The following is a 24,987-nucleotide window of genomic DNA, read 5'->3' as shown; positions in this document are numbered from 1 at the left end:
CGCAACTGTTAAAACAACCAAAGATGTCTCCTAACCTTGTATAAACCAGAAAAGTATCCACACACTGTACTATTCAGCAGTGTTTAAGAAGAAAACTAAAATTATTTTTAGGAATCTTTTGTGTGGGAGTAATCTGGCAAACTACATTTTACTCAGACTTTTTTTTTTTTCTTCTGTAGACAAATATTCTTTGACTAGCTTTGCTCCTTAAAAACCCACGCTTAATGTTTCAGTGATGCTTTGGTTTCTAACTTCATTTTGTTTACCCAAGAAAAAGCAAAGGGGGGGGGGAGAGCATACCTTGAACCACAACATTCTTTTTTTTCCTGTCGTCCCCCAAACGCCAAACTTTCAAATGCACTTTGGTAATTGGCGGTCTAATTACACAAGGAACCAGTGAAGCCATTACAAACAATGATGCTTTACACTCCCAATAATCAGCTGACGTAAGACTACCCCATGCCTTCATTCTCAGGGTACCCTTTAAAATTTCATTGTCCCCATGCTGGAGTGGCTGATTAAAATGAGACACAGGCAAACGGGTAACTTCTATGATCCTCAGCAGGTAAACCCGGCGCTGAGATCCAGAACATAATCACTACAACATATGCCATTTTAGAACCGGGCCACGGGAGTTACTGCCACATCCTAAAGTGGCTTTGGACTTCGTCGTGTCTCAGACAACGCCTCTCGAGGTACAAGAGAAATACAGTATCTCGTGTACCTCTACGTGCACCTCTTACAAACCAGACGCCGTGTAAGTGACACTACCCCACCGATCAAGGTACGGGTGACTAGGGATGGACAAGAGTGGACGGCTCTTGGCGTCTCCATGACTCCTCCGCCCCGCTTGCAACTCTGCTCCAACTGGTCCGGGAGAAACCCCGCCCCCTTTCTTCCTCCGGTCTCCACGATTGGCTTACCGACACCCGGCAGGTCAGCTCCCCGCCTTCGATTGGCTCACTGCCCCATCAGTCAGACGCAGCAAGATTCGGGTCGGTGGGAGGGGAAGGCGTTGGAGGTGGTGGAGTGGGAGTGGGATTAGAGGACGAGGTGGCGGAGGAGGGTGTTCGGCTTGGTCTCAGGTTTAGGAAAGTTTCCCCTACCAGTGACGGACCCAGAAGGCGTTAGACCCACTCCAGTACCCGGCCCGTTGAAGGGGCTCCGGTCCCCGATTCCCGCCCCTCGGTCCCGCAGGCCCCGGAAACCACTAGGGGGAGGGGGAAGAGGGAGGGACCATCTAACCAGGGACCGACCCACCCCCGATCTCGGAAGAGGCGCCTCCGGGACTCCCCGGAGGGGCTGGGGGCGGGGAGCGCCAGCCCGCAGCGACGACCCTGGCCCCCTCCCCCAGTAGCCCCAAGGGGCCCTAAAGAGGCGTGTCCCCAGGACCGGGGCGTGACCGTCGCGAGCCGGCCGAAGGGCCCCTCCCGCTTCCCGCCTGGGGCCCTGAGGGCCTGTCCCTTCAGGGGCGGGGAAAAGGGGGAGAGAAAAGGGGGCGCTGGCGAGCCAACCCGGAACCTCCCGGACCGCCTCCCGCCCCCGGCCCCGGCCCCAGCGCGCCTCCAGCACACATGCCCGCACCCAGAAAGTTAAGTCAGGGGCGAGCCCAGCTCGGCGCCGCCGCGGCCCGGCCCCCGGCTCCCCGCCCCCACCACGGCCCGGCCTGCTCGGCCCGAGCGCGCCGCCGCCCCGCCCGCTGCAGCTCCTTCCCGTCCGCCCGCGGCGCGCGGCGCCCCTCGCCCCCCGCCCCCGGCGCTGACACGGGCCCGGCCGCCTGCCCGGCCGGGGCTCCCCGCCTCCTCCTTCTCCACCTCCTCCTCCTAGAGGCTCAGCCCGCCGGCCGCCTCTGACACTCCGCTTCACCTTCACACACCCCCAGCACTTCCCGAGTCTGCCTCCCCTCGCCCGTCTCCCACCCTGCGCTGCAGCCGCAAAGCGTTTCCCTCAAAGAATGCACCTTCTGGGGATTCACCTTCCCAGCTCAGCCGCGCTGCCCTCGGGAGAGCCGGAGCCTCGGCTCTCTCCGACCCCGCACCGGTCTGGGCGGCAGGCACTCGCTCCTCCAGTGGGGGCCGCGCCCGCGCCCCCGGCCTCCCCGCCGCGCCTCGGCGCTCACCTCTTGCCTGCGCCGCGGGCTGCAGCCTCCGCCCGCCTCGCGCTCCGGGACTCGTCTCCCGAGCTCTCGCAAGGCGCTGGAGCGCCTCCTTTCTCTCCCGGGGACTCCGCGTCTCCCCGCCGCTTCCCGCCCTCCCCACCCCCAAACCCCAACTCCCCAGCTCCGCGGCGCCTCCGGGATGCAACTCCCGTTTTCCGCACACTCGGGCAGCGGTGCCCGCACACAAAAACAGCCCTCTCGGAGGCGCACGGCTCCTCCGGGCTCCGCGCAGGAAGGGCAGTCGCGGCTGGGGGTGGGGACGCGGCGCCCCCCGCCTGCCTCCCACCCGCCCTCGCAGCCCCTGGGGAAGGCGCGGTTACCGGCTCCGGTCGGTCACGCCGTCAGGTGCCGGCTGCCGTCGGCGCTGACCTTCGCCGCCGAAGCTGTAGCTGAGGCTGCGGCCGCCATGTTCCCGTGTTAATAACTGCTGCCTGGTTGTTTATTTCAATGGAGATCCTCCCCCAACTCCCTCCTCCTCCTCCTCCTCCTCCTCCACTCCTCCTCCTCCTCCTCCTCCGCCGCCGCCGCCGCCGCGTCTCCGCACTTGCGGAGAGAGACAGACCGCGCGAGCTCGCGAGCAGAGGAGGGGGCTCGGGAGCCAGGCCGTCCCTCCCTCCGCCTCCCCGGCAGTGGCCGCCGCCAAGTCCTGTCACTGGGGAAAGGACGGGGCGGAAACTTGCCTCCCATGTCCCGGAGGAGGGGGCAAAGGTGGACTGAGGGTTCTCACCAGAGCGGACCCTGGCCGGGGGGTCCACAGCATCTCTGTCGGCAGAGTCCTCTGGGAATGGGAGCAGTGAAGAGCGAGGGGACAAAATGGGTGACTGTGGTAGAGGGAGGGTGACCTATGGGTGACTGGAAGTGAAGGGAGAGTAAACAGAGGACTCCAAGGGAGGGCAAAGGGCAGTGCCAAAAAAGAAAGCGAGTGGGACAGCAGGGCCGCACTGTGGAGGCAGTGGGACCCTGGGGTTGCAGACGGCGGGGACGATGCCTCCAGACGAAGATTCTGGAGAACCAAGTGCCAGAACCCGGAGAGGAACCTCCAGCCCGCGCTCTGTCCGGGCCCTTTCTGCCAGACCCCTGCACCCCTCGGGCGCACCTCACACACGCACCGCGCCTTGCCGCTGCTCCCAGGAGGCGCCCCTCGGCGGTCAAGTCCCCCTCGGTTCCGATGAGGTTTCGTTTCCCCTGTGGCAGTCCTTATCTCAGAGGGGATGGAGGGGCGCGACTGTGGGAGACGAGCTTAAAGGGGTGCCACCCAGCAATTGCATGATAAAGCAAATGCTGCTGTGCGCACTGTGTAAAACCTGACCTGGTTGAGCATTCTCAGCGCGCCATGAAGTCACAAAAGTTTTTTTTTTCATTGCAGAATCCACTCTCTAGACATGAGTGAAGTATTGGGGAGACTCAGGAGATTATGACCAAAAAAAAAAAAGTGAGACTCCTCCCCCCACCCCCGCACATGTTAATTTAATTTTACACTTAAAAAACGAGTTTCCAACTTAGATATAATTAGTTGAAATGAGCAACATCTATTTAACAGTAGTTAAATATAAAAGGGAAATAATGAGAAAGGTCACTTGTCATAGACAATCAGTGTTTATCAAACACTATGTGTCTGGCACTGTGCTAAGTGATTTATACACACTATATAGATTTTAATCATCAAGCCTCACAAAATAACTACTATTTTTATACTTCCCCTAAAAAATGAAGCTTAAAGAAGTAAATTTTCTAGGGTCACACCACCAAAAAGTTGAAGATTTGAGTCCAGGTCTAGGGAACCCCAAAGCTTATACTTTTAATAGAATTTAAACTTCCAATTTGTGAAACTACCACTAATTTTATTTGGATAAAGAAAGAAAAAAGTGTATATGCCTGTTTGATTTGAGTAGAAAATATTTGGAAGACTGTAACAAATGTTAGCATTGTAGAATATAATAAAAAATAGGCATATCAAGGAGTACTTCCACTTTTATATTACACATATGTCTAGTGCTTGAAATGTTTGTATTGAACATGTATGAACATAGTAAATTTGTTATGCTTTTTTTCTTGTGCTGGGAATTGAACCCAGGGCCTCTTACATGATAGGCAAGTGTTCTGCCATTAAGCTATGCCCCAGGTCCTTATAGTTGTCTCATGTGTGTGTGTAATATATATATGATGGAATATATGCTGATATATATATGTATATACATATATATGTGTGTGTGTGTATAGATATATAGATATGCATATATATAGATATATATATCTATATATCTATATATGCATGCTGGAATAACAGCATTGTGTTCCCTATACACTCAAAGCATTCTCAAGAATTGGGAAAGAAAACAGGAAATGGAGTGCATTTTTATGGCCTGTCATCTTCAACTAGTGTATAGTATTGCTATGATGAGGTAGTACTCGCCTGAGGTCTGGACTCAGATTTTCTTTCTTGCAACTTTATGAATTTTCAGGTATTTTGATAAAGATTCTCCTCACTCTTCCCCTCCCTTTTTTGGCAAAAGTCCAGAGTCCATCAGGCCCCTGCAACAGTCCATTTCATTAAATACTACCCAGGATGTCTGCACAAGCAAATGACTCCCTATTGTATTGCCGTATTACTCAATAAAACTTCTTACTGCAGGCTCAAGATAGATGACTGTTTCTACACCCACCCCCCCACCCGCAAAAAAAAAAAAAAAAAAAAAACTGATAGAATAGTATAAAGAACCTGGAGAAATCATGTAACTTCTTTTCTCTAATATAGTCTCTTGGCTCCCTCTGAACTTTATTGTTATAACTTGTCTTGTAGTGGAGATATTTATATAATGGTCTTTGATTTTCATTAAATTGTTAAGTACCTCAGGACTTAAAAAGCACCTTACAAGGAATTGCATGAGGTTTATTATTTAATTAAATCTTTAAAACACAAATAATGCAATAGGCCCTCCTTATCTGTAAGGGATATTCCAAGACCCCAGTGGACCCCTGAAACCACAGATAGTTCTGAACTCTGTGTGTATACTATGTTTCTTCCTTTCTCTAAATACGTATGGGAAAGTTTAGTTTATATTTTAGACACAATAAGAAATTAACAACAATAACTAATAATAAAATAGAACAATTATAACTATACTGTAGTAAAAGTTATTTGAATGCTTTCTCTCAAAATACCTTTCATCTTTTTATTTAGAAGAACCACTTCACATATTCTCTTTGGCATAACCAGATTGTGAACATCACTACACTTTTGTGCTCTGGGGCCATTATTAAGCAAAATAAGCATTAGAATATCATAAGCACTGTGATACTTCTCTACTGAGAGGCTGCCAGGTGGGTAACATATACAGTGTGAATAGGCTGGACAGAGGGATAATTCACATCCCACTTAGAACAGAGTAGTACAATGTGAGATTATGTCATGCTATTCTGAATAAGGAACAATTTAAATTTTATGAATGGTTTAGTTCTAGAATTTTCCATTTAACATTTTAGATCAAGCTTAAGCATGGGTAACTAAAACTACAGAAAATAAAACCACAGATAAGGGGAAAATACTGTAGTATTATTGCCCCAATTCCTATCTCATGTTCCCTTCCACAACTCACCCTCCAATGCATTACTCATAAAACAGTTTTATGAAAAAACATTTTCCATATTTTGAAGGAACTTAGAATTCTGTGAGAACTCAAGCTATATTTAAAACTAGCCATAATTATTAGTGAATCATCACTGTGATAATGTAAAATGAAAAAGTAGAAAAGGCAGTAGCTGCGTTGTCTTAATGACGCAAAGAAAAAAGAAAGCAAAGATATAGGAACTGGATACATTACTAAGAGAGAACAACCCAATAAGGAAAAAATGTGGGTGCAAAGCATAAAGAGGAAGGAAATTATTGAAATTTAGAAGCAGAAACTTGACAGACCATGGATGGATAAGGCATGGAAGCAAACCAAAAAGAAATACAAGCAGAATCATCAATGCAACATAAAATAATAAAGAAGTTAAAAAATTTGATGTTATATATTTAAAAACATACCTAAGAAAAATCAGAGCAGTCTGAGTGCTAGGAGACAAACATTTCTATTTTTGTCCCTTCCACATTTAATTTCTAAGGTACTCACTTTTTTCATACATAAATGACATAAAAATGGGGGATTATATACCATGTTTGTATTAACATGGATCATGATAAAATGAGATAAAACAATATGGTTAAAAGAGCTAAAGAGGGTAAGCAAATAAACAAGACATGAAGTGAGTTCTGCTACTTATCGTGTGACCTTGGAAAAGTCACTAAATATTGCAATTTCCTCATCAGTATAACTATTGCAAAACTCAAACAAAATGGTATAAATAAGTGTACTTTGTTAGCTATCAAGTTCTGTATACAGATGTAAAAGAATATTATTTTGGCTAAATCTGTGTGTAGCACATTATCTTTACATTTTGGTACATTCTCAAATTGCAAAAACAATTTATTTCGTTCTATTAAAAAATTAATCATTGGGGGAATTGGTTAAAATATTTGTTTGGCAATTTGATCATTGAACAAAACAACTAGATGATTTTTCCCTTACTTTTCTTTCTTTCTTTTCTTTTTTTTCAAATTGTGATATTAGAGATTAAACCCAGGGTCTCCCACATTCTAGGCTAGCATTCTACCTCTAAGCTATATACCAAGCTTCCAAATGCTTTATTATAATTATTTGCTCCCTTTCAAATTCCTTCAAATAATATCATTGCCATAAATAAGTGTATGATATAGGCCAAACATACTACATAATTTTTATCGCTAATTGAAGTTGGCATTGTGTGCATTATTATTCTCATTTTACGTATGAGGAAAAATTAGGTTCAGAGAAATTAAATAATTTATGCAATATCATAGATCTTTACTGCATGGAGAACAGATAGTGCTAAGATTTTGTTCTCCATCTCTTAATTATCTTTATCTCTCCAAGCAATATATTATCCTCACCTTTATCTCCTTAGTACTGTAACAATTTCTAGAATATAATATATGCTCAATAAATGGTTGTGAAATGAATGATTAAATGAATGAACTGTCTCTCTTCAAGCCAGACTGCACACTTACACAAGATTTATCTTCCTATTTTTATTACTACTTTCCCACTTGAAATCACTTAATGATTCTTCATTACCTACAAAATATAATGCAAATTCTTTACCTTACACTAAGACCCTCTTTGGTGTGACTCCACTTTTTTCTAGCCATATCTCCCTTATTGTTTAAACAACAACAAATACTTTCTACTCCCACACTCATTTCAGAATATTCTGCAATCAGACTACCATGGGTCTCAATCTCGGCATTTACTCACTGTAAATGTTGGCAAGTTATTTAGCATGTCTGCAAATCCTATCCACTGCAATACAGCAAGAAAATTGAAATGAAGAAAATAATCCATGTTTATTAACTGATGATGTGATAGTGTACATATAAAATTCAAAAGAATGTATAAACTACTAAAATTAATATGAGATTATAGAATAAAAGTCGATTTGCAGAAAACAATTGTATTTCTGTATATTAGCAAGAAAAAAATTACAAACTGAAATTTTTAAATACTATTTACAAAGACACAAAAACTTTCAAAAACTTTCATTAAACAATTCTAATGAAATGTGCAAGATCTCATAATTAAAAAAAATTGCTGATAGAAATTTGCAAGACCCAATTTAAAGGGGGAGATGAAGAGTCTTAATATCAAGATATGGTGACTTCCCAAATTGATCTATAGATTCAATGCAGCCATAATCAAAATCCCAGCAGAGTTTGTAAATGAAAAGTAAGGCATTAATTCTAAAACTTACATATTACCTATATATTACCCAAAACATCCAAGGCAAACTTGAAGAAGCACAAGTTGGCTAACATACATTACTAATCTCAATACTCAACTATAATGCTACAATAATTTAAGGCAGTGTGATATTCACGTAAGAATAACGTATAGATTCAAATAGATAAATAGACTAGAGTTCAGAAATAGACCCCCAAATTTTATTGTCAACTAATTTTTGTATAAGGTTGCTAAAGAAATTCAATAAAGAGGGTCTGGGTTGTGGCTCAGTGGTAGAGTGTTCCCCTAGCACATGGGAGGCACTGGGTTCAAACCTCAGTACCACATAAAAGTGAAATAAAGATATTGTGTCCGCCTAAAAAATAAATATTAAAGAAAGAAATTCAATAAAGAAAAGTTGTGTCAATAAATAGTGCTGAAACAACTAGATATCAGTATGGAGAAAATTAATATTGACTTCCACTTCAGACCATAAAGAAGAATGAATTAGAGATGGATCATAAGCTTAAGTGTCAGAGCCAAAGCTATAAAACTCCTAGGGGAAAAAATAGGATAATAAATACTGTTACAACTTTGGGGTAAGCAAAGTTGTTTCTCTCTCTCTCTCTCTCTCTCTCTCTCTCTCTCTCTCTCTCTCTCTCTCTCTCTCTCTCTCTTTTTAACAAAAGACACTCTCCAGAAAATAGGGGGAAAAAATGATATATGCGACTTCACTACTCATCGAAAAATAATAAACTTCTCATCAAAAAAATGCCTCTAACAAAGTGAAAAAGCAGTCTGTGGATTGGAAGAGCATATTTGTGATACACATTTCAGACAAAGTAACTATCCAGAATAAATAAAAAACACTTCCAAATTGACAGTAAGACAAACAGCCAAATAATGAAAAGCCTTGAAAGTTACTTTAGGAAGCCTATGAAAGGCTAGTAAATATATGAAAAGATGCTTAAAGTTAGTCATCAGAGAAATAATGCAAATTAAAACCACAGTAGATACCACTTACACACCTGCTACAATGTATAAAATTATAAGAGCTGACAGTAACAACTGCTTTGGAGAATGTGAAGCAATTGGATCTCTCATTTACTGCTGGCTGGATTATAAGAGCGACTTTGGGAAACAGTGTGACACGTCCTCAGAATGTTAAACACACACAATTCTACCCAACAGTTCTTCTAGGTATTTTCTAAGAGACATGAAAACATCTGTCCACTAAAAGACTGCCTGGAATGTTAACAGTTTTATTTATAACAGCGAAAACCTGGAAACTAAATGCCATCATCAGAGTAAGTGGAGGAACAAAGTGTGGTATATTTATACAACGGAATAGTACTCAATAATAAAAAGGAACAAATTTCTATTTATGCAACAACATGGGTTCAATTCTATTTATATATACTATAAGAGCAGGCAAAATGAAACTATAGCGAAAAAAGCTGATGCAAAGGTTGTTAGGGTGCAGATTGACTGGAAAGAGGAAAGAGAATTTTCTGGGATGAAGAAATATTCTGGGGCGGGGCGTGGCAGCCCACGCCTGTAATCCCAGCAGTTCTGGAGGTTGTGACAGGAGGATCTCGAGTTCAAAGCTAGCCTCAGCAAAAATGAGGCACTAAGCAACTCAGTGAGACCCTGTCTATAAATAAAACAAAAAACACCTGGGATCATGAATATTGAGCTGGGTGCTGGTTATATTTTGACAGTGGTTTGTCAAAATCTGTTGAGTTCCACCTTTCATATTTGTGCATTTTTCTTTGTACAAATTATACCTAAACAAAGTACTATTGGCATTTTCAAAAATGAATAGGAGAGGGGCTGGAGTTGTGGCTTAGTGGTAGAGCACTTGCCTAGCATGTGTGAGAAGGCACTGGGTTCAGTCCTCAGCACCAAATAAATAAAATAAAGTAATCAACATTATATATATATATATATATATTATATATGTATATATAATATATATATATATAAAATAAAGGAGGGAAATTCCCCAATATGGTGAAGCATATATACAAGAAGCCCATAACAAACATCATACTCAATGGTGAAACATTTACAACTTCCCTTTCGGATTAGGAAAGAACACTGGGAATAGTATGCCTAGTATTAGCATTTGTATCCAACATTGTACAGAAGGCTCTAACCAATGCACAAGAGAAAAAAAATGATATGAGAATTGATAATGAAAAAATAAAACTGCCATTATTTGCAGATGGCATCAAATTTTTATTAAAAAAAAAAAAAAACGGGGGCTGGAATTATGGCTCGGCAGTAGAGCGCTCGCCTAGTGCGTGTAAGGCCCTGGGTTCGATCCTCAGCACCACATAAAAATAAATAAATAAAAAATGAAGGTATTGTGTCCAACTAGAACTAAAAAATAAATATTAAAAAAATCCAAAAGGCTGGGGATGTGGCTCAAGTGGTAGCGCGCTCGCCTGGCATGTGTGCGGCCTGGGTTCGATCCTCAGCACCACATACCAACAAAGATATTGTGTCTGCCGATAACTAAAAAATAAATATTAACATTCTCTCTCTCTCTCTCCCTTTCTCACTCTCTCTTAAAAAAAATACAAAAGAATCTCTTTATTAGAATTAAATTTAACAAGACCTCTGGAATGTAGGTCAATAAAGTAATCAGTTTTTTCTATAATTAGAAACAATTAGAAAGTGAACATTTGAAATATAAATTGAAAGCTGCTTTATATCCCAATACTTCTAGTCCTAAGTCCATGTTTTATAGAATCCTTCATCATAAGAATAAATAAGTCAAAGTATTTTTGCTCAATAGAATACTATGCTCCTATGAAATGAAGAGATGACATAGATGAATCATATAAAAATAATCTTGAGAAGGAGAAGTCAAATACAAACAACTCTACCATATAATGCCATTTATGTGAAACTCAAAGAGGCAAAAACTCATTGATGGTGATAGATTCCAGAATAGTTATTACCTTTTGGAAAGCAGGAGGGGTGCCTAGGAAGGCACAAAAAAGAGATTTGGGGATGCTGAGAATATTCTATTTCTAATCTGAGTAGAGTTTACCTGGGCACATTCATTTTATGAAAAATTTTGTATCCAGTTCATTCAGGTTATTTGATTTGTGTGCCTGTGTATATTACATTTAGAATTTTTAAAAATTATTGTTGCATTAACTGATGTCTCTTTGACTAGAGTAGAAGCTCCTTGAAGACAGGGATCATATTTTAGATTTTTTATTATCCCTTACATACTTTATATAATTGCTTCATAAAATATTACTTGACATTCACCTTGTGCAAACATCACCACTATCCATCTCTGAAACTTTTTCATGAAAATGTTCATAACATGTTATTAAAAGTACTGTTTTCCCACCAGTCCTACTGCGTAGGGAGGCAGGCAAAGAACTGAGCATTGAACCCAGGGGTGCTTTACCACTGCACTAGATTCCCAGTCTTCTTCTTCTTCTTCTTTTTTTTTTTTTTTTTTTTTTTTTCAATTTTGAGACAGGATCTGGCTAAGTTGCTGAGGCTGGCCTTGAACTTGCAATTTTCCTGCTTCAGTCTCCTGAGTAAATGAGATTATTTTTGTGATCCCCCGCACCTTGGAAACACTCTATCAGGTAGCTAAAGCATGCTCATAAGGGGGAAAAAAACGAGTTTAATATAATCCTAGGTTCAGAGGAGGACGTTAATGTTCAGAAAAATATCTTCATGGAACAGAGTGCATCTAAATACCAGCTCTTTTTCCTCTGTGGAAGAATCCTTTGCTTCTTTTAAAACAGGTCTACATACACATGGAGCAATTGACAAACAGTCTCACCATAGAACACTCATTCAAGTTATATTTCCTGAGCTTTAAATAGAAAACTCTGTTTTTGTTCAAAACATTTGCAGGGTCTATGTTATTCTTTAATTAGTCTATTATTTATGAATATCTATTTTTATCATCCTTGATTAAGTGCTTAGACCCTGGGGCTGTTTGTTTACAACTTTTCCCCAAGAAGATTTTAAAGTCTGGCTCTACCCCTGCCCCACTACCATTTCCTTTTAGATTATTAATATCTAAGGTCTTAAATCAAGTGGTAGGTATGTGAATATGTGTTCCTTATATCTTGTCATTCATGTTATAAAAATTTTGTGTGTTTGATATTTAGTAAAATAATTAAATTTTTATACTAAAATTATACTTATGTACAGTCTTTTGTTATAAAATGACAAAAGCTACTGTTTAGATCCTGTTTTTCTTCTTATTATTATGATTATTATTATTAGTTTATTTATTTGGCCCTCAGGATTGAACTCAGAAGCACTTTAACGCTGAACTACATCCCCAGCCCTTTTTATTTTTATTTTGACACAGGATTTCGTTAAATTGCTTAGGACCTCACTAAGCTGCTAAGGCTGGCTTGAACATGCTATTTCCTACCTCAACCTCCTGAGTAACTGGGATTACAGAGGTGGGCCACCACACTTCTCTTATTCTGTTTAACCTTTAGACTAAGTTTTTTTGTTTTCATTTCTTCTGCAATGCTGGGGCCTGGAGCACTAGCTAGGCAAGTGCTTTGCCACTGAACTTTGCCCCAGCCCCAGACTAAGTTTTAAAATAAATTGCTAATTGAGCACATTTTTCTTCTTCCTTCCTTCCTTTCTTTCTTTCTTCCCCACCCCACCCGCTTTGGTACTATGGATTGAGCCCAGCACCTCATGCATGCTTAGCATGAGCTCCACCACTGAGCTCCACTCCCACCCCTGTTGGACACTTTTTAATATACCACACAGCTAATTTCTGCTTGGCTAACTAACCCCTTAAAATGGACAAGGCTCTTACAGGTTTAAAACACCCTCTCTTTCTGCCTCTGCCTCCAGTTTTTCCTCCACCCATTTCCTCTGCCTCTTTCTTATGGGCTTGCAGATATTTCTCCCACCCTTTTCATAGGGACTTCATTTACAGCATGACCATGTCTTCATATCTGAGTTCTGTTCATCCTGAGAGCTCATTGTTTCCTTACTCTGGAGTCTTATCCCTTACTTAAACTGGGACGACCGACATCATGGAGTGTGATCTGCTTTACCCAAGCCCAGAAGAGTTTTGAGTTCTCTTCTGCAGCCTAACAACAATGCCCGTAGACTCACCATTCTGATTTCTACATGTCTAACAGAATCCTACCCAAGTGCAGCAGATTAACTTCTAGTTTTCCACTGAGATACACATGAGATGGTTACATTCTATTAATAATACAGTACTTTTATTTATTTTTTTTTTTTGCAGCGTTGGTGATTGAACCCAGGGCCTTGCTCATGCTAGGTGGGTACTCTACTACTGAGCTACACCCCTGGTCCCTAGTACTATCGTTGATGCCACAGGTTTTAGGAGGGCAGTTCTGAGAATTTAAACCCCTTCCAAAACCTTACTTCCATAGAATATGTTCTACCTCATTACATGAAAAAGAAAGCCTGTGAAATAAGTCCATGAAAATTAAATAAGTCCATGATCTAATGAAAAAGAAAGCCTGTGAAATAAGTCCATGAAAATTGCTTGTGCTTTTTATCTAAAGCTCTTAAACCTTTCATGAAAACAGGTTTATCTTGTTTTTTTAACTCTGAGTGTTGGGATGGTGAGGGTGGGGGTTGGGGTGGGGGTTGGGGGGTGGGGGGAATGTTACTAGGGATTGAAAACCGAGGCACTAAATAGTCCCAGACATTTTTGTTTGTTTATTATTTTATTGATTCTGGAGATTTAACCCAGGGGTTGTTTACCACTGAGCTACATCCAGTCCTCTTTATTTTGAGACAGAATGTCACTACATTGCTCAGGGCCTCACTAAGTGTTTGAGGCTGGCCTCAAAATTGCAATCATCCTGCCTCAGCTTCCCAAGTTGCTGGGATTAAAGGCATGCACCACCGTGTCCAACTGAAAACAGTTTTCTTAAAAAAAGCCTTTTGCCATAGCTAATAGTCATTAAAGGATTTGTTGTTTTTACAATATGAAGCATATATTAACAACCTTTGAACATGAAGCAGGGGGAGATAATGCACAAAACTATGACAAATGATATAAGATATGCTTCTTTCTGTTATTAATTCAGTGCAAATGTATTGAGTTTTTACTCCATGCAAGCCTTTATTCTCAATACCAGAGACCTAGTATGGGAAAAAAATCCCTCTCCCCTAATGAAATATATAGAGGATGTGGCACACACTAGGCACACAATAAATATTTATTGAGTGAATGATTTGTGTGGCTAAGGAGCCCATTAGAGTATTATAAATATTTATGTTTTAAATATATATGTTTGTGTGTATACGTATATGGAGAGAGAGATTTGTTTTAAGAAATTGGCTCATGAAATTGAGGCAACTGTAAAGTCCAAACTTTGCATGGCAAATCAATAGGCTGGAAATTCCACCAGGAGCTGATATTGCAGTCTTGAGTCCAAAGGAAGTCTGTAGGCAGAATTCCCTTTCTTGAACTTCATCAGTCTTTGGAGCCTTTAATTGATTGGATGAGGATTACTCTCATTATGGAGTGTATGTTAGTCAGCTTTGCTTGGCTGTGACCAAAATACCAGATAAGAACAACTTAGAGGAGGAAAACTATTTTGGCCTATGGCTTCAGAGATTTAGTTCATGGTTGGCTGAGTCCATTGTTTTGGGCCCCAGGTAAGGCAGCACACATCATGGCAGAAGGGTGTGGCAGAGGGAACCAGCTCTTGGTAGCTAGGAAGCAAAAAGGAAGGCAGAAGGGGCTGCAGAGAAGATAGAGAGCACACCCCCAGTGACCTACGTCTTCCAGCCACTTCTTACCTGCCTATAATTACCTAGACCTAGCACATTCAAACTAGGATGATGAGGTTACAGCTCTCACAATCCAATCATTTCACCGCAGAATATTCTTGCATCAATACAAGAGTTTTGGGGGGACCTCGTATCCAGACCATAACAGAGTATAATCTGCTTTACCAAAAAGTCTACTGAAGTCTATTAAATGTCAATCACATATAAAAAATACCTCCACCACGACATATAGACTGGAGTTTGACCAAACAACTGGTGAACATGGCCTAGACAAGTTGATACATATGCCAAAAGCCCCTGCCCTCAACCTGAGCCTCTAGACATAGCTCCTTAAATCATACTTAATCTCCAAATAAAGACAACAGCAAAATCATACTTCTACCTAACATATACCTAGAATATACTAACTCTTACCTAGAAGAGATTGCCATATCCTTGGGTGATATTCTCTCTCCTTAATATCCTATAACTTAAAAACTGTAAAAACACTTAAGTGCTACAACATAAAGTCAATATATCTTGTATTATATGGTAAGGCGATATGGGAGGGAATAACACAAAGATATTTGCCCTACATACATACATACATTCATAAAAAAATAAAGTAAGAAGTACTTATAACAATTCTCCTTTCTGCCACTAGTCATGTGTTCATTGGTACTTATAACCACGTGTTCCACCATCTATTCCATATTCCTGTTGCTCTCAACAAGCACCTCACTCAGCTAGTCAGACCTTTTAACCCAAAACTTCATTCGTGAAGAATATAGGCTATGAGTAGTTATGCCTGAATTTGGTTGTTGTTGTTGTTTCCCATTGATTTTTAAAAATTATTCTGTTATTGATGGACCTTTATTTTTTATAATGTGGTGCTGAAGATGGAACCCAGTGCTTCACACATGCTAGGTAAGCACTCCACCACTGAGCCACAACCCCAGTCCTCTCATTGATTTTAATCTAGGGTGTGGTAGTACTAAGAAACACCCTAATGGGCCTGGGGCTGTGCAAGTCTGTAATCCTCAGGGTTTGGGAGGCTGAGATAGGAAGATCGTGAGTTCAAAGCCAGACTCAGAAAAATTGAGGTACTAAGTAACTCAGTGAGACCCTGTCTCTAAATAAAGTACAAAATTAGGGCTGGGGATGTTTCTCAGTGATTGAGTGCCCCTAAGTTCAATCCCCAGTATCAAAAAAAAAAAAAAAAAAAAAGTCCTAATAGACCTCCTGGGCTCCAGACAGCCTTTCTTATCTTCGTTGTGTATCCGAAAAATCCATTTTCCCTCTGACAATCAGGATCCATCCTCCTAGTTGGCATAGTATATTAACTCCTATTAATTTAGATGTGTGAGGAGTTCAAAGTAGTCAAGTGGCATCCAGAACTTCCTGTTTGTAAAGTCATTGTTTTGTTTCCTAATGGAAACATTTCTCCCTCTAAATTCTAAAGAATAGAAAGCACAAATGTTAGCGGTGGATCTTTAGGATAGTAGTGACTGGTGTTATTCTTATTTTCATTCCTTGATTCCTGACTTGTGAATCCTGGCAATGCTCTACACTGTACACTGTACACTGGTTTTGAACACCTACAGTCATCTGGACAATCTTACCCCAATTCTGCAAAGTATTTTCACTCAGCTGGAATCATGGCTGAGTCTTAGAGCATTGCACTGTTTTATCAAGCCAACTGCTTCAGGATGGTGGGGAATATGGTAAGCCCAGTGTATTACATGAACAGGCTCATCGCTGTACTTTATCATAAAGTGAGTTTCTTGTTCAGAGGAAATGCTGTGTAGAATACCATGATGGCAAATAAGATGACTGTTAGGGGCTGGGGATATGGCTCAAGTAGTAGTGCGCTTGCCTGGCCTGCGTGAAGCACTGAGTTTGATCCTTAGCACCACATAAAAATAAAAAAGATAAAACATATTGTGTCCACCTAAAGCTAATAAATAAATATTTTTTAAAAAAAATTTTAAAAGATGACTGTTAAATGGATAGCAATGTGTTTCCCCAGCCATCACCCAATGGACTCATAAGCAAGATGGCCATGCTGGCAACAGGGACATCAATCAGTGGATGACATGGTTGAGTTCCTGAGCTTCTAGCATCAGAGAACAAGAGTCCCCAATATGGCACCATTCTTCAATGTGATCAGCCAGCTACCTGGTGGCAGGTTGATCACACTGAACTGCTGGAAGAAGAAGCATTTTGTCCTTATTGGAACTGATACTTACTCTAGATATGGAAAAGTACCTTCCCTGCACACAATACTTCTATAAATACAATCCTTTGGGATTATTTTGCTCAGGAGCACTATATCTTTGCAAAAGACTATGCATAGTATATGCAGTATAATTGAACTTCCTTGTTTAACTAAAAAACAGGTATTCTGTTAGCAATACATTCATTTCAATAAATTTGTTCTAAAATGCAAAAAAGAGTCTTATTCATAAATTACTATTGGTTATAAACATACTATGAGCAATGGGTTATATCTGTAGTAATAAAGTGAGTGCTATATTCCAGTATGATTTCCATCAGCATATTTAATGGGTTGTCAGTGCCAAGCTGAGAAGTTTGAATCCCCACCGGCATAATTTCAAGATATTTTCTGTAGTACAATGGAATTTTGTAAAACTTTATAAAGAACTAGATACTAATATTTTTTACTAAGAAAATTCTCCCAATGCATTTTCTTTGATTTCACTGTTGGCTTTTTCTTGGGTTTTACTAGTTTTTTTATATGTAAAATTTTAAATATGGACAATTATTGCAATTCTTTAAGGAGATTTTTTTTGCTCTGCTCATTTCAAAATTATATTTTTAAATGAACAAGAATGATATATTTTGTATGACATATTTTGAATAGTCAATAAAAATCTGTGCAATTACAGCTATTTTGAGTACTATGCATAATTTGTTTTCCTTAAAATTTGTATCTTACCTTCTTTTAAATGTCATTAACTTGTGATATTCTTTACTAGCTTTAAACTCTGTTTTGGAGTAATTATGTCTTTCTTCATGATACACTCTTTTACTTTTTTTGTTCTTTACTCCTTCTCTACAAATTATTTCTATCCTATTGTTAAGCTGTTCAATTATCCCTTCACTACATGTTTTTATTGCTTACTTAGTTTCAATTTAACTCTCTCTTATAATTCTGAATGGTTTGTGTCTGCTCTCAAAATAAGTTTTGACTATCTCTTTACCAATTGTCAACTAGTTTTTATTTGTCATTTCTAGTATTATAGCTTAGATGTGATGTGTCCCCCAAAAACTCATGGCTGAGACCATGCAAAGTTCAGAGGAGAAATGGTTGGGCTATGAGAGCTTTAACTCAGTCAGTGAATTAATCCTCTGATGGGATTATCTAAGTGGGGAATTAAGGTGGGTAGGGTGTGGCTGGAGGAGGTAGGTCACTGGGGACTTACCTTTGGGGTATATATTTTGTATCTGGCCAATGGAGTCTCTCTCTCTGCTTCTGATCATCAGGTGAGCCACTTCTCTCTACCACACTCTTTAACTATGATGTTCAGCCTCACTTTGAGCCCCAAAGAATGGAGCCAGCTGTCTACAGACTGAACCTCTGAAACCATAAGTCCTAATATAAACTTTTCCTCTCCTAATGTTGTTTCTTTTTAATTTTTTTATTTGTTCTAATACAGACAGTAGAATGTATTTGACACAGCATACATAAATGGAGTATAACTCCCCATTCTTCTGGTTGTATATGATGTAAAGTTACAAAGGTCATGTAATCATATATGCACATAGGGTAATAATGTCCAATTCATTCTACTAATCTTCTTACCCCCATAACCCCTACCCTCCCTTCACTCCCCTCTGTCTACTCCAAAATGCTGAGAGCCATAGCTGAGTCGAAATGGCATGCGTGCGGCCCAGGTTCGATCCTCAGCACCACATACAAACAAAGATGTTGTGTCCGCCGAAAATTAAAAAATAAATATTAAAATTCTCTCTCTCTCTCTCTCTTTAAAAAAAAGAAATATACTTTCTTATTATGCTTGAAGTAAGATTTTAACGTAACATCCACACTTATGTCAAATACATACAGCTCTTTGTCATATTTATTGAATCACTTTTTCTCCTGCCTCCAGATTGTAAGTTCCTTAAAAGCAGGGATCACATTTAAATCTCTACTGTCTGGCACAGTGCTGATTATTAATGAATAGTAAATGAATAAGTGAATGGATGAGAACAAATTAATTGTAAAATTCCATGATCTTATCCAAAGAATACTGTCCCTGCCAGCTCCAAATGATACCAAATGAAATTTCTTTTATAAATGCCAATTTTAAAACTTTCTCAACTGGATTTATTTTACAACAAAAACACCCTTGGAAAAACACATCCATTTTAACCTATTCATCCAAGGCAGAAGTTCTTGGCTGAAGATGAGAATCCTGTCTTCATCTCAGTCAAAATAAATGTGGACCACCCCCTACCCCCCTACCCCTCACCCCTCCACCCCCCTCACCCGTCCCAGGTGATTCTAATGTATAGGCAAGGCTGAGAAACACTATGCTAAAATAGAAGGGATTGATGGTGCGTTCTAAGAAACAAGAAGAAAAATGATGTCCCAGATGACTGTGGCTGAGAGGTTCCTTGTCAGGGGGACAGAAGTGGGGAGTTTGTAAAGAGTCCAACCCTCTCTCTTCAGGAGGCTGGAGTTGGCTGGAGGGAGAAGTATTTTTTAAAGTATCTATTGTCTTGAAAAATTAAGGGGAGAGATTATAAGAACTTTTCTAAAGAGGCAAACTTTGAAGAGGAAAGAATTTAAAATTTAGATTTTAAAATGAGGTCAGAGATTCCAACAAAATGCTAGTAAAAGGGCCCTTTGAGTTTCTTGGACTTCTTACAAAAATATTCCACAGGCAGGCAAATGCGACAAATGGATTAGGTATACAGAGTAACATGCTAAAAGGAAAGCATAACGAAGAACCAGAGTTGGCAGGAGAGAATTTGAGAAAAGGAGAAATGTTTTAAAGAATTTGTACTCTTCCAAATCTGTGTCCATATCTCTATTACAACGCAAAACTATTTGTGAGTATGAGGAAAAGTGATGGCAACGGATTGACCTGTTTAGGTGTATGGAGCTCTAAGCCTGAAGTTCTAGTTCCTCCTATGTTGCCAATATGCCCCAGGTCCTTCAGCCAGCTTCTTCACTTCTTTGAGACAGGGTCTCACTATGTTACCCAGGTTGACCTTGGGATTCCCCCATCTCAGCTTCCCGAGTCATTGGGATTACAGGTGTACCACCATATCTGGCCTGTTCCCTTTCTTCGAATAGCTATGATAGTGCTATATAATATGTCTGTGCTATAATGAAATTAACTTCCTCTTTCCTATCTTGGGATATCTGTGAAACAGCTTGATGTGTTTTCTCTACATGATGCTTTCATTTCTTCTACTTGGCTCCCTGTAAAGATAGATTTCCATATTCTTCCTCATTGAATCCCCTAATAATAAGATGAATGTATTACTCCCTTTTCTATTTCTGCAATTAAATACCACAGACTGTGTAACTTATAAAGAAGAGAGGAATGCAGCTCACAACTCTGGGGGTTGGGAAGTCCAAAGATAAGGGGATATGCATGGTGAAGTTTTTCTTGCTGGTAGGGACTCTCTGCAGGGTCCTGAAGTGGCACAGGGTATCCCATGGTGAGAGTGGCATGTACAAAAGATAGGGCCAAACTGGCTTTTATAACAGACCCATTCTCCACATAACCCTTCAATGCATTAATTATGAATGGATTAATCCATTCATGAGGGCTTTGCCTAATCACCTTTTAGTCCTACCTCTTTTTTTATATGTATATATTAGTATAGATTAATATACTCTCTCTCTCTCTCTCTCTCTATATATATATATATATATATATATTTGCTTAATATATATAAATATATTAGGCAAACACTCTACCACTGAGCTACAACCTCAAGCTCCTCAGTCCCACCTCTTAATACTTACCATTGGAGATTAAACGTCAACACCCTGTTTGGTATGGACAAACCATGGCAAAGTAAAAAAAAATTTTCTCTTATTGCTACAATGTGTTATATGGCCTCTTGCTGATGTAAATTGTAATTTGTTCTTTCTGGAGATCTCCAGAGAGGGGAAATAAACTAATGTTACTGAAGATCTATTCGACACAAGTTCTTTTATAAAAGTTATCACACAGTAAGGTAATGATCTTATTTATTTCATGGAATAATAAGTGGAGACTCAAAGGAACCAAGTAACTGGCTAAAGATGTGCGGTGCGAGGGTTTAAATTGGGTCTGATATCCCCCAGATCTGTCTCAGGCTATCCGGCTCAGCACTCTGTTCTCAGAGCAGCAGAAGAGTAGGCTCATGACCTGTGAACTTTCAGCTGGTGCATAGGGCTACCAGGCCTCTCCTCCACTTGAATCCCCTTTACCAATCTCTTTTCTTAGTTACAAGATGGTCTCTCCTGCAATTATTTTTTTATGAAGGTCCACAGACATACGGCAGATAGTTTGTTTTCCAAAGGATACATCAATAAAGGATTATTGTAATACTTAGAACAGGGTTCAGCCAACTTTTTCTGTAAGGGGCCAGATAGTAAATATTTTAGCCTTTGGGACACATGTGATCTCTATCCCAGCTATTCAACTCCTTCCTTGTATAATATAGAGCAAATATGTTACATATGCCACAGACAATATGAAACAAATGGGTGGGCTGTATTCCAATACAATTTTATTTAGGGACACTGAAATTTGAATTTCATGCAGTATTTATTACTCACAAAGTATTCTTCTTTTGATTTTTTTTTTCAACCACTTGAAAATGTACAAACCATTCTTATTTAGTTCATGGGCAATACAAAAGAGGGAGTGAGGACTATAGTTTGTCAGCCCCCCACCCCTCATAAGGATGGTATGTTAAGCTTAAGGCTTGCTGGGATGAGTGAGCTATGGGGTAGATGTGAGTCAGGCTTCACTTGCTCCATTATGGCAATTATAAAGGATACATATAAAACTGAGATCTCAGCCAACAAACCCCTAACTTAGGTTAATCTATGTTGAAAGCCAGTGATATATAATGTTAGCAATATATCTACCACATGTATACATTGTGAAATGATCAAATCAGGCAGATTAGCATGTCTGACACCTCAAATACTTATCATTTCTTTGTAGTGAGAACATTTGAAATCTTCTCTTTTGCCAGGTACAGTGTTACACACTATAACCCCAACTACTCAGGAGGCTGAGGCAGAAGGATGGCAAGTTTGAGGCCAGCCTTAGCAATTTAGTGAGGTCATAAGAAACTTAGGGAGACCCTGTCTCAAAAATTAAAAAATAAAAAGGGATTGGGATGTGGCTCAGTGGTTAAGCATCCCAAGTTCAATCCCCAGTAACAAAAGAAAGAAAGGAATTCTCTCTTTTAACTATTTTGAAATGCAGAATAGATTGTTATTAACTATATATTAACTATAGTCTCTGTGCTGTGCAATAGGTCAACTGAACTTATTCTTCCTTCTAACTGAAACTTTGCACCCACTGATCAAGGTCTTCTCTTTCTGTTTTGCAACCTACTCTACCCACCCCGGGGGCTGCCCCAGTCTCTCACAGCCTCCATTCTGCTCTCTCTTTCTATGATGTTATTAACAATGATGATATGACAATTAAAAATAAAACAAAACATTAAAAAAAATTCATCTCCTAGAGACCAGGCAATAATGAGTCTCCTAGAATAAGCACTCTCATTTCCCAGCTCTGCAATAAGTATGTCTTGTTATTTCCTCTGCACTCTAAACATACTTCTAAGAATCTTTCACATTTTCTTCTCAGTACCCTGCAGTTCTCTGCCTTTGAGGACTGCCTGACACCCCATCCAGCCACACCCTCTTGTGGCCATAACTTCAGATTTTGGGGGGTTTGTGGAGTGGGGGATGGAACCCAGGGACTTGGGCATACTAGGCATGCTTTCTACCACTGAGCTACAACCCCAGTCCCATACTTCAGACTTGGAAGCTCTTACTCTGAGATCCTCACCTGCACCCCATTCCCTCACCTTCTTACTCTCTTTCACCCCACTCTTTTTACTACCTCAATTCCAACAATCCCTCTGCTCCACTGAGATCCATCATCAACTGCTTCCATTACCTTTTTGTTGTCCTTCATCCAAGCCAAATCCTAACTTTCCTCTTTATCCAGCTTAAATTCCAACATCAGTCCTGGTTCTTCGCTGATACATACCGTGAATGGTTTTATAAACTGGATAGTGTCAAAGGAGAAGATGTATGAGGTGAAAGGATGAGATGTTAGGGACAATCCATCTCCTGTGCCTTCCCCTGTGCTTACACACCTGAAGTAAATAAATGTGTTTTTCTCCTACAAAAAAAAAAAAAAAAAGAGTTAAACCCTAAACCCTCCCCCAGCCCTACACTGCCCCTGAGGGCAGTTCCTCCTACCAAATCCTTTCTGGTCTGCTGATACCTTCAGGTAGCCAAAGGGGCGTTATGTGTCACTAAGATCCACTAGCATTTCTCTAGGACAATTAAATCCCTAATCTGTCTGGGTATGGGATTCATCTGTTCTTCAAGCATCAGACCCAAGATACAGTTAGAGGAAGGAATATGAATGAAGCTGGGATTTTCAAAATCACCTGGACCACTGTCTCCATTTTTCTCAGTTTTTTTTTTTTTAGGTATATTTTTTTCGTGGAATAAATCTAGACAGAGAATAAAAATTAGATGCTAGATACACAATACAACCTCTTCTCTCCATAGTTGGATAATTTGTGCCTTCTGGGCCAAGAAAAGAGATGACCTAGTCCTTCCTACTGGGAAATAATATGTTTGGGAAGTAGACTAGTGTTTCTCATCCAGGAATGATAAGTTGAACTAAAGTGTTCTTAAAAAATACCGAACATATTTCGGTGCAAGCAAAACATATACAAATATAACATGATATTATTTTGATGACTTATAAAAGCATTTTTACTAAAGAAAAAAAAACAGGAAAAAAATTAGCTGCATTTAAACAGAGCTGCAAGATTAATAGACAAAGAGAAGGTAATAACACTTTACATATTTCTGTTTCATAAAGTATTTATGTAATTACATGAAATTGTACCGAACAAGTCAATTCAAATGGACTTAGTTATAGGCACTGGTGTATTTACCAAGCACTGACAGAGCAGCATAAATTGTAGTCATGCTTCTGTTTTTTGAAGAGGTGTTGCTATGTTGCTCAGGCTGGTCTCCTATGCCTGGCTCCAGTGACCCTCCTGTCCCATCGCTCTGAAAAGCTGAGACTCTAGGTGCCTGCTACCACACCTGGGTGATGTGGTCATTCTTTAAATGAAAGGTATGTACTATGAATCCTTTGATACCTGGCATGCTGCCAGCTAAAAAGCTTTAGTGAGCAGCTATCCATTCACTATTGTTTGACCCAAGTTCCTAGAGGCCAAGGTCCATGAGTATACATCTATTTGTCTTTTAATTTCTTGTTTTTAATATTGTGTCTGACATGTCATAAGCTCAATAAATACTGCTGGAATGAATAAATGAATGTGGTGGTGAGGCTGAGATGCTACAAAATTCTGAATTGGTTTTGCTTTTAAACCAAGGAAGTTATTATGGTTTAGGTGTGAGGCATCCCTCAGAGCTCATGCGGGAGACAAGGTAAGAAGACATAGAGGAAAACTGATTGTATTATGATAATCTTGACCCAATCAGTGAATTAATACCCTGATGGGATTAACTGAGTGGTAACTGCAGGCAGGTAGGGTGTGGCTTCGAGGAGGTGAGGCATTGAGGCTGTGCCTTAGGGTACACATTATGTAAACTGAGCTTAGTTTTTCTGCCTTCTGATCATAACTTCTTCCATGAAGTTCATTCTCACTTCAAGCCCTGAGGCCCTGAGGAATGGAGCCCAACTATGGACCACCACCTCTGAGTCCCCTAATAAACTTTTTCTCCTCTAAAATTATTTTTATCAGGTCTTTTGGTCACGGCAGTGAAAAACCTGAGTAAAACAAAAGCCTAGATTATATTCTGTATGTATTACATGATAGTTATTTGAATATTGCTAATTTGACATGGCATAAAATGGTAATTCTTAATTAAATGCAATATTTTTTTTCTCATCCTATTGAAAATTAGAGCTTATTGACATTAAATGGTAGAATCAGTGCTAATGTTTTTAAAGGTGGCCTTGAAGTTAGTAATATTACTAACTTACTACTTTC

At 40.1% G+C, this 24,987-nt stretch overlaps 1 protein-coding gene across 12 annotated transcripts in view; it reads right to left on the bottom strand.

The window, feature by feature from the left end:
• Positions 1–3,402, bottom strand: part of Ncoa2 (nuclear receptor coactivator 2) — a 259,997-nt gene extending 256,595 nt beyond the window's left edge. For 8 of the 12 annotated variants that reach the window (XM_078017041.1, XM_078017051.1, XM_078017052.1 and 5 more), the window contains exon 1: positions 2,479–2,632. The gene's annotated coding sequence lies outside the window, so the exon portion shown is untranslated. Of the gene's footprint in view, positions 1–2,119; positions 2,204–2,478; positions 2,633–2,885; positions 3,142–3,267 lie in introns of those variants that run through there. The other 4 variants (XM_078017044.1, XM_078017042.1, XM_078017048.1 and 1 more) reach the window with 4 other exon arrangements.
• Positions 3,403–24,987: the final 21,585 nt, after the last annotated feature.

This window comes from Ictidomys tridecemlineatus, chromosome 7 (genome assembly GCF_052094955.1).
Source record: "Ictidomys tridecemlineatus isolate mIctTri1 chromosome 7, mIctTri1.hap1, whole genome shotgun sequence".
NCBI classification, from domain to species: Eukaryota; Metazoa; Chordata; class Mammalia; order Rodentia; family Sciuridae; genus Ictidomys; species Ictidomys tridecemlineatus.
The sequence above is the reverse complement of the archived record's forward strand: the minus strand, read 5'-3'. Positions and strand labels throughout refer to the sequence as shown.